Source organism: Gossypium hirsutum, chromosome A10 (genome assembly GCF_007990345.1).
Source record: "Gossypium hirsutum isolate 1008001.06 chromosome A10, Gossypium_hirsutum_v2.1, whole genome shotgun sequence".
Classification (NCBI taxonomy): domain Eukaryota; kingdom Viridiplantae; phylum Streptophyta; class Magnoliopsida; order Malvales; family Malvaceae; genus Gossypium; species Gossypium hirsutum.
The window spans coordinates 30543778-30554847 of NC_053433.1; the positions used below are offsets into that span (position 1 = coordinate 30543778).

The 11070-nt window shown below is 31.9% G+C and overlaps 1 long non-coding RNA gene across 1 annotated transcript; it reads right to left on the minus strand.

The window, feature by feature from the left end:
- Positions 1-3013: 3013 nt before the first annotated feature.
- On the minus strand, positions 3014-4574 carry LOC121208418 (uncharacterized). The gene is made up of 3 exons (XR_005903439.1): positions 4437-4574; positions 3814-4211; positions 3014-3267 (listed from the first exon to the last, which is right to left on the minus strand). It is a non-coding gene; the product is annotated as an uncharacterized lncRNA (long non-coding RNA).
- Between the last annotated feature and the right edge of the window lie 6496 nt (positions 4575-11070).

An 11070-nucleotide genomic window follows, 5' to 3' on the forward strand; every position in this document is an offset into this window, starting at 1 on the left:
CCTGGTGACTACCGACCCGTCCACGAGTAATCCCAACTGTAAATGCACATCCTCTAGAGTGATAGTATACACACCGCATGGAAGCTGGAATGTGTGTGTTTTGAGTCTCCACCTCTCCACCAACGCACTTATAAGCTTTGGGTCCAACTTACACCCCCAGCCTACAAGGGCTACGTGCAAAAAAATGGCTTCCCTCAAGTATGTTTTGATCAACGGTGATAGAGGACTGAGTAGATTACGAATATGGCATTGCAAAATTCGATCTTCCGGCTATTTACATAAAAATTATAAAAAATATTAAGTTCAATTATAACTATGAAATAAAAAAATTAAAAAAGACTAAAATTTATTATTACCATTTGCAATTGGTTGACAAAGATGTGCTTGTTATCAAAACATATTAGAGACCCAACTATTGCTAAATACATAATTGAACACGAACAAATTTTTAATAAAAAAACTATTTGTTAAAAATACTAATAAAATACTAATAAAAATTATAATTTAGATAAAAATAGAATTTAGGAAAAAAATTTAAGAGATTATTTAGAGTTAATTGAGAAATGTGAGAGATTTAGGTGAGAATTGTGAGAAATGTGTGAGGGGTTTATACTTTTTCTTTTTTATCGTTAGGGGCCAATAACTATTTCAAATAGCCGTTGGAAGTGATCGTTGGAACACGGGCAAAAGCACTCTTACGTGGAAGCGCTTTACTAAAGCGTGCTGACATGGGCACTTTTTACAGGTCATAAGGGAAAAAAGTGTTGAGCTAGACGCGCTTTTTTTTTGTTTTCACCTGAAAACGACTCTAACTCAGCGCGTTTTAGAAAAAACGACCCATTCTAGTAAATACCGAGGAAATTGGCCCATTTCTGTAATTTATTTTGGATACGGGTCTTTTCTGGTAAATTAGTTAATTTTATCTATATTTTTAATTTGACTTGGTAGAATTTTTCATTATATTTTAAATTTTTAATAAAATCTCCCATATCTTATATTTATGTAATAAATTTAAGATTTAGTGTGCAGATTTGTCATTTAAATTTATTATTATATTTTACTTTGATTCATATTTGTCATTAAATTTTTTAAGGCTAGTTTAATATTGATTTTAAAAAGTGTCGTGAAAAAGTATATTTAAAAAGTTTGGCTTAAAATTTAAAATTGTTTATCATTGAGATTAAAAAATACTTTTCAACTCAAACCATGATTTTAAACTAAAAAAAATGCTAAACAAGCAACTTTCAAACTAAACCTTAATTTTAAATTAATATTTTATCTTCCCAAAAGCACTTATGGGCAACAATGGTAACATTATCAAATTTTTCAAAAATACTTTTCAACTTCAATGGTAAATTGACCCTTAAATGTTTAGTATTATTATCAAAAAATACTTTTTGATAAATAAAATGCTCAGTTTAGACATGATTTAATAAAGTAAAAAATATTTAAATTCGTTAGTATTACCATATTTCAACAAAAATCTAAATAATAATTTATTATAACTTATTGTTAATATTTTGATATATGAAATAAAAATTTTGAATATTTTAAACAATTAAAATTAATTATTTGTAAAATTCAATTTGAATATATCAACTATATTTTAAATATTAAAATATAATCATTACAACTTTAAATATATAATTTATATATTTGAAATCAATTTCAATAAGAAAATAATTTTATATCTATATAAATATTACATAAATATATTGAATTATAAATACGAGTTAAAATATCATTTGACTCCAAAAGCGTTTTTCCCAAACATAAAAGCTAAAAAAAATATGTGTTTGCTTTTGTCTTAAAAGTTGTTTTTTTTTTGGATTATTTATAGCTTCAAAAGTGTTTTCCACCATAAAAGTACTATTAAAAAATAATGTTAAACGAAGCCCCAAGTTTGTACTGAATTTTTTAATGTTACTTTTGTTTTACTGAATTTTGATACTAAAGTTTGATTTTTGATTAAATTTTATTATTTAATTTTTTATATAATATTTAAAATTGTTCATAATCTCTCTTAATTTTTAAATATGAGAATAAATATTTTCACTATTTTATTTTAATAGTTAAAAATATTTATTATATTTGAACTTAATACACAATTAGTTTATAAAAATAAACTTTTTTTTTTCTTTTTTGATATATATGCTAAAATTTCAAGTATTTCTTTTCTTAAATAAAAAATTTAAAAAATTTTATTAATTTTAATATTGTATTCATTAATTTATTGTTAACTATTAAAATAAAATATTTTAAATAAAAATTTGTTCTTAAATCATCGGTATAAGTATTGAAAGGTAAAATTTAATTAAAACCTAAATTTTGTAGCAAAATTCAATAAATTTCAAAGTTTAATAAAAAAATTTCAATAATATAAAAGTCGAATATTAAATTTTACCATATTCTTAAAGTACGATTGCAAATATGAAGAAAGGTAAAATATAGTGAAAAACTAGTTTTCTTACCCGTTAATTTTGTGTATAAATTGATTATAATAAGTAAATTTAATAATTTAAAGTGTGCATTTGGTAATATTTAATCGTAATTATGTGTCTTTAATTAATAATAGTGTAAAATAATATTTATATATAAATGCACAGATTTATTGTAATTATTTTAAAACACAAAAATTAATTAATATTTTTTACATATAAACTATTTACACATAATATAATTTAATATTAAAAACAATAATTAATAAATAAATCAATGAAAATCATAAAAACACTATATATTGTAGATTTTAGTGAGTCAGTGCTACTGCATGAACACATAAAGCTAAGTATTATATTTGTAACACCTCAAACCCGGCCTAGACATTATGGTCGAATTTGAGAATGTTACAAAAAAGGGTTTTGAAACAAAACTTTCATGTTAAAACTTCTCGTATTAATTGTTCTAAAAGAGTCCATATTTTCGGAAAAAAATTGTTATTATTCTCTTTAATCAAATCGTCATTTATTGCCATTTAAAGTAAAATGTAAATTTGTAGTGGAAGTTTGTAAGTTGTTATAGTTGAAAATCGAGCTTATGTTTTCAAAAACATTTATTTGTGTAAAACCGTTGTTTGTCGAACGTCGAAGTTTAAAAACTAAAACGCATCCAAACCAAAATTATAAACAACGGTCCAAAGAGTCCCAAAATTACAAAACTATAAAAAAAATCCCGAAAATTAAATAATTTAATAATAAAAAATAGTCTCGGGACTAGTGGTCACCGCTGAGCTTCCGTTGTACTGACCGGTCTATATCTGGAGATTACCTGAATAAACCAGACAAAAAGATGTGAGTTTTCATAAACTCAGTGTGTAACTTAACAGAGACAGGTGTGCACATAAGCTCAAATTTCTCATGTAGCAGATCAGTTATTGACATAGGTCCTTAACAGAATCAAATAATAACAGAATTGGATTATCAGAACATACAGCTATGCAAGTCCTACCCTTATCTTCTACACACTATCTCCAACCATCCCAGCACATCATTTGGGGTATAAAACACCTACCCATCCCTACACACCACATAGTGTCTTTACGACACTTATCAGAATAGTTTGCAGTCAAGCTGCCAGTATTTCGGTGAGATGTCACCTCACAGAACACTTCCTTCACATATACAAATCCCACCCAACACACAGATACAAATAACAGATAATAGATATACAGAATTAACATGTTTTGCATGCTCATATACAGTTATCATACGTATTTATACAAAATAGTCAAATAATACATATCGGTTTTCTTAATACTCAAATCAATCTATTAGATTAGCAGATCTCATACATTAAGGTTTGTTTTGCCCTTACCGACCCTACGGAAGGCCCACAGCCGATCGGAACAACGTATGTGACCCTAGGAAGAATTTTAGAATTTTGGGCCCACATACCCGTTTGGCCCACATGCCCAAATTGGCTTCACCCGTGTAGCCCACATGCCCATTTGGCTCACATGCCCAAATTGGCTTCACCCGTGTGGCCCACATGACCTGGCCCATAGCCCACACACCCAAATCTGCTTAACTCGTGTGGCCCACACGGCTACACACTCACCCGTCACATGACCGTGTGTCACAAACGGCTGGGCAAATGCCCGTGTGGTGTCGACAGACCACTTTTTTTTGCTTTCGCCGAACTTTGTTTTCTCTTGTTTTCGTTACACACCTAGTTCGTTTTTGATGTGAAAGTAATTCCGAGACCTATGAAACCTAAAAATAGCATACCAAACACGTTTTAGCAACTAATTTACAAATCCACAACAAAATTCAAACAACATCCATAAACTTACCGTTGACGAAAACTACCATTATCACAGATTAGGCTGTTAGAGCGAAATTCTCTACTTCACAAACTTCTCCTAAACACAGAACCTACTAATTAAAGGCTACAAAATAACATCTCTAATCGTTAAAGATAAGCAAAGCTTTACTTACTAAGTCGATTGAAGAACCCGAAAATCCAAGTCGTAACAATTGAACAGATGATTCGAGAACAGAATCAAAAGAAGAAAGAAAAGGGGTTTTTGTAGAGAAAGAGAAAAATTTTAGAAAAGGGAAAGAAAGAAGAAAAAAAAAGTCAAAACAAGGGAAGGAATAATTTTTTGGGAAAAATAAAAAAATTTATTTTAATTCAAAAATAAAATCCTACTCACATCCTAACTCCCCACTAACCCACTAACCAACATTATCCCACAGAATCCTACCCACTATCCATATCCAACTACCTCAGAATTTCACTTCCACCGAACCTCTATCTTACAATCAAAGCAAAAATAACATTATTCGCTCACACGAGAATTCGTACACAAGACCCTAAAGTAAAGTAACACCTTACCATTTGAACCAGCAAGCTCATTCTAATATAAGTTCACTAAAAATATCACATGAGCCTACCTAACAGGGACAAGGCTAGGATCAAAATAACATAATTTTTCAGAGAGTGGGACTTGAATCCAAGACCTTAAACACATAATCAAAACACTTAACCACTTAAGCAAATACTTATTTATGACAAATTTCACAAAAAAACAAGATTAAATGATTCAGGATGTTACAATATTGGATTCACCATCATTCAAAGTGAGGAAGGTTTTGGGTTATTTTCAAAAAATAACTTTTTTTTGTACTTTTTATGTCCGTTTTCCGATCCACGTTTAGAGTTCATGGCTGCTCCTCCCAATAATATCATATCCAAGGTTCAAACTCCTTTTTAAATATTATTATCGCTCACTTTCGTATAATATGTATTATTTATATTAAATAAACAACAGATATTATATATAAATAATTTAAAATTATAAGTCATCTTTCATGAATTTCCTCAAATGAAAAATTGTAAATAATTTTTTTAAATAGTGAATAAATTTAGTTAAAGTACTTAGGAGGTCCCTGTATTATAGAAACTAGACCAAATTAGTTCATCTTTTATTAAATGCATCAATTTAGTCCCTATACTATTAAAAAGAATAAAATGAGTCCATATTGTAACAGAGTTAACATTTATGTATAAAAGATGTCTTGAAAATTATATTTTTCAATTGCAGTTCGATTTCAAAAAAAATAATTTCATTTATAAAAATGAAAAAGCTTTGAAAATATTAACTTTGTTAAACAATAAATGATATTTTTTAAACAGTTAATGTTAACCTTATCCCAATTTGGTCTTATTTGATTCATTTTAATAGTACAATGATCAAATTGATCCATTTAAGAGTAGAGTGACAAATTTGACCAGATCCCTGTATTAGAGGGTCTTTCAAGTACATCCACTGAAGAAATTTATACTTATTTATAGGGTAAGTATGAAATATGAGAGTGCCCAATGTGGAATTTATAGTATAAGTGCTTGAAAAGGAGATTACCACATGTCAAAAAATTATAGTGTAAACATGATGTGCATTTCTTTATTTAGCTAAAACCTTGTAATATAATATATGATAAGGTGCATCAATAATATATAATTATATAAATAATAAATAAATAACTTTAAATTGTAAATCATGTCCCATGACTTTCTTCAAAGGAAGAAGCTTTAAATAACTGATGTAAATAATGAAGAATTTTATAGTTATTTATATTGTAAGTGTGAGCTATGTGATGCAGGAAGTTCATGAAGGTATTTATGGCCATCACTCGGCTGCAAAAGTTTTGGCCTAGAAAATCTTGCAACAAGGATATTATTGGCCTACTATCAGAAAGATACATCAACCTCTTTCCAAAAGTATAAAGCCCCAAAAATTTCCAAAAGTATAAAGCCCCAAAAATTTGAACTTCTGCCTGGTAAACTTTGTCATTAAATGTGTGTCTAGTTTAGTGGTTAGTGCCTTAAATGTGTATTTGAAATTTGGGGTTCAAGTCCCACTTGTGATAAAATTTATTATTTTTTATTCAACCTTTATCTGTGAACGTTTGACCTAAGTTTAACTCAGTGTAATTTTATATCAAGAATGAGCTTATGGGTTCAATGGTTAAACTTTTGTGTTTTGAGTGTTTGGTGTTCGAGTCCCCGTGAAAGCTAAGGAAAAGTATTTTTATGCTACTTTATACAATTAGTTATTTTAAAGAAATTAAACTATTTTATTTTATTTTATTTTCGTTCTTAAATTTCTTTTACGTTTCTTTTTCCTACCATTTCTTTTTCTTTCTTTCTTTTCTTCTCTTTCCTTTAGTATATTTTATTTTATTTTGCTTCTTCTGTTGATCTTGCGGTTAAATTGTCAAGGAAATTGTGTTGTTTTTGTTCGGTTGAAAGGTTAATAACGTAAGTTTTGTTGTGATTTTTTGCTAATGTTCGTTTATTTGCTCGTTGTTGGCGAAGGGGATTTTCCTATTATTTTGTTCAATTTCTTTGTTTAAGTGTTCAATTGGTTCTTTTACTTAGGTGAAGGGGTTATGAATCAGGATCCTCTAACGTCCTAAGTTTTGTACTGCTGATTTCGCATAAGGGTAAGTGTTGTTTTTTGTTTCGAGTTTTGGAGTCGAAATATTTTAACATAGTTTAGTTTTGATTATTATTTTAGCAAACTGGTTCGATTAATTCGTTTGATTGGTAAATATAATGTCATTTTTAGGTTCCAGAATCACTATTGTTGCTTCTACATTGAAAGCGTATCAGGTGTGTAACGAAAACCCGAGATTTTTTGAACAATGAAAGCCGAAAACCATGACTGTCGACGCCACATGGCCATGTGTCAGGCTGTATGGTAGGCCATGTAACTCGCTGTTTTGGAATTAGAGTCACATAGGCTAGAGACACGGACGTGTGTCTAAGCCGTGTAACTCACTATTTTAAAATTAGAGTCACACGGGCCAGAGACACGAGCGTGTATTTAGGCAGTGTAACTCACTGTTTCGGAATTAGAGTCACACAAGCTAGAGGCATAGACGTATGTTTAGGTCGTGTGAGAGACTGTTTTGATTGTGAGTCACATGGTCGAATGACAGGGGCGTGTGTCTAGACCGTACAACTCTCTAACTTGGGTCACACAGTCGTGTGCCAGACCGTGTGAGGCACTGTGATGAGCCACACAGGCGTGTGCTAGGTCATGTAGATCACACGGGCCAATCAACCAGACCGTGTGAATCCCTAAGGGCATGTGAATCAAGAATTGAGATTTTTTCCTATGGCCGTAAAGGTTGTTCGAATCAAACGTAGCCCTACCATGGGGTCTGTATGATCTGAATTAAGCTATAAAACCATTATTTGATGATCTATTTCTGAACAAGCTATTATTTATAGACATGATTGATATGTAATCGAATAAGTAAGTGTGTTTTGTATTTTATGAACATAATCTGAATTCGTATCAAGTGTGTTTTGTATTTTATGAGAATAATCTGAATTCGTATCACTATATATGTATATCTGATATCTTCTATGTTAAATTTATATTTGCATTGGGATTGGGTTTGTATAAAGGAGGAAGTGTGAGAAATTTAATAATCTGCCAAATCTGGTGGTTAAGCTACGTATATATATGATTTTGGCTATTTATCGCATTTTGATCCGACAACTAGGCTGCAATTATTCTAAAATGTGACATACAGTCACTATGCAGTGTATAGGGATAGATGAGTACTTGATACCCTATATGTGTGTAGGGATAGATAGAGAGGGTGTGTAGAGGATGAGGGTAAGAATTTGTATCTATATTTGTTATATTCTATATCCGTATATGAGATTCTCTGTTCCTGTTTCTATATCCTATTCTGAGAATTATCTGAGAAATGAGAAATCAACACTTTATCTAACATATTTCTAATGAATTGAATTCATAAGTTACACACCAAGTTGTAAACTCATTTTGTCTGTTTGTTTAAATTTCATGTAACCCTCAGACTTAAGCGGGTCGGTATAATAGGAGCTCGGTCGTCTCCATTTGGTCATTTTACTATTTTATGTGAATTTATACTATTTCATATATCTTTTTTGGATTGTTGTTTTGAAGTCTGGATTTTTTGGTTTGTTTATGATATTTTAAATGGCTTGCATCGTTTGAATTTTCACTAGTAAACTTTGGACTATCCAGAAGTGGTTTAATGTAGCTCTCTAGATTCAGCCATAATGTCCAAACCGGGTTTGGGGTGTTCTAAAAAATGTGAACTTTGTTAAAAGTTCACCTATTTTCCGCACAACTATCGAGCCCCTACATACCATCTCAAGCCTTTGGCCTTTTGCAATGTGGGTTAATGACATTGTAGGACCATTTCTACAGGCCACAACGCAGAAGAATTATATTGTGGTCACTATAGAATATTTTACAAACTGGATGAAAGTAGAATCATTAGTCATTATCACAAAGAAAGAAGCAGAAAACTTTGTCTAAAAGACTATTAGCTACAGATACGAGGTCCCACGTATCATAATTGTTGATAATGGAACAGAATTTCAGGGAAGGTTCAATTAGTTCTTTGATAACCTCCACATTTCTCTGGTTCATAGCTTAATCAAAACCCATAAAACCAATGGCCAAACAGAGGCTATTAATAAGAAGGTCCTCCAAGGCTTAAAGAAAAAAGTGGAAGATGCAAAGGGCATATGGTTAGGTAAGTTACTAGGTATTCTTTGGTCTTTACAAACTACACCACAGTTAGGGATAGAGAAAACCCCTTTCAACCTCATGTTCGGCATTGAAGTTGTGATACCAACTGAGATAAACCTTTATACACACTAGATGATTCATTATGCTGATCAAACCAAGGAAACCAAGCTTAAGGAAAACCTAGATTTCTTTGATAAAGTAAAGGATCGAGCATCAATTCAGATGGCTATTCGAGCTCATCAAGTGGCATAATACTATAATTCAAATGAGGGACCTAGTTGTAAGACCCTAATCCCAGACTAGATGTCCAGACCAAGTCTAGAGAGTTACATCAATGATACTAAGAACACCACTTTTGTAATGCAGTCAAAATGAAACATTTACTACATAACATCCAACACAATAATGAACTAAATACAAACTCTTTCCAAACTTTATAATATCTTAGAAAATGAAATTTCCTAATAGTAGTATTTAGAAAACGATAAAAGCTTGACCGAGCTTTCGCAGCGCTGACTCATTCAAATCTGTGAACCACCTGAAATCCAATCACTAATAGAGTTAGTTATGAACTCATTGCATAAAAGAAGATCATTCAAGTGAAATACAATTGAAAGATTATTCTCAAATCCTGAGATTCAATTAAGCAACATAATTTATTTCAGTTCAGATACAGAATAGTTTAGTTATAGAAGAATAAATAATTCAGTTTTATTTATAGAGCAAATCAGTTTCATATGCAAGTTTTCCTACCCCAACCTCTACATACCATCTTCGGCCATCCCAACACACCATTAAGGGCATTCAATGCCCATCCAACCCTACACACCATATAGTGTTTGTCTGACAAGTTTACAGAGTCGCAGCTTAGCTGCCAAATTAGAATGCGTCAAAGCACCAGATTTAGAGTTATCCACATTGTGGCTTAACCACTAGTTTAGAGCAGAGTACTTCCTTATTCATAATATCCCAACCCATACATATGCAGTATACAAATATCCATATTTAAAGGGTGCAGTTCAATATCAAAAATAGTTATTAAAGTACAGATACAATTATGGTATACATATGTAAATCATAGAGCATCAGAAAGCCCTCATACAATCGAATTCAGATCATTCATACATTGATGAGGTCAGAATCAGTGTCGGCCACACACACAGCCTTAGAGAAACGAGATTTGAACCCGATTTATATGCCACATAGCCTGGACACATGGCCATGTCCTTACCCGTGTAGTTCACATGGCCTAGACACATGCCCGTGTGGTTCTAAAACATAAACAATATTGAGTTACACGGCCTGGACACACGCCCGTGTCCTTGCCCGTGTGCCTCACACAGCCTGGGCACACACCCATGTCCCTGGCTGTGTAGTTCTAAATCACAAACAAAGAGTTACACGGCCTGGGCATACGCTCGTGTCCTTGCCCGCGTGGCACCAAGACAATGAACAATGAGTTACATGGCCTAGACATATGCCCGTGTTCATTGCTTGTGTGAACCCTGCACTAATATGGCCACACACGACCTGGACAAACCTATGTACCTTGCCCGTGTGGCCTCAAATTGATGAAAAGTGAGTTACACGACCATGTGGTTTACACAGCCTGGACACACACCCGTGTGCCTGGCCGTATGGCATTGACAGCCATGTTTTCTAGTGACTGAAATTTGCAAAAAATGGGGTTTTTGGTCTAGCGACTAAAATTTGCAAAAAATGGGGTTTTTGGCATACACCTGATCTCGTTTGAAATAGAATTAACACGGAGAAGTCCAAGAACCTAATTTAACCATTTAACAATGAATCAATCAACTAAAATGATGATTTATCACATAGATTAACACTTGACTAAAGATATTAAAACCTCAACGTTACATTTCCAACGACGATTGCTTACTGATAACTCGACAGTACTAACTCAGCACCACGTGCGAGAGATCACCTCTCTTCGTACTCATGCCTAAGGAAACAAAAACAATTAGTTATTAAAGAGTTTATGCAAACAAGCAAATAGTTCCTAATTT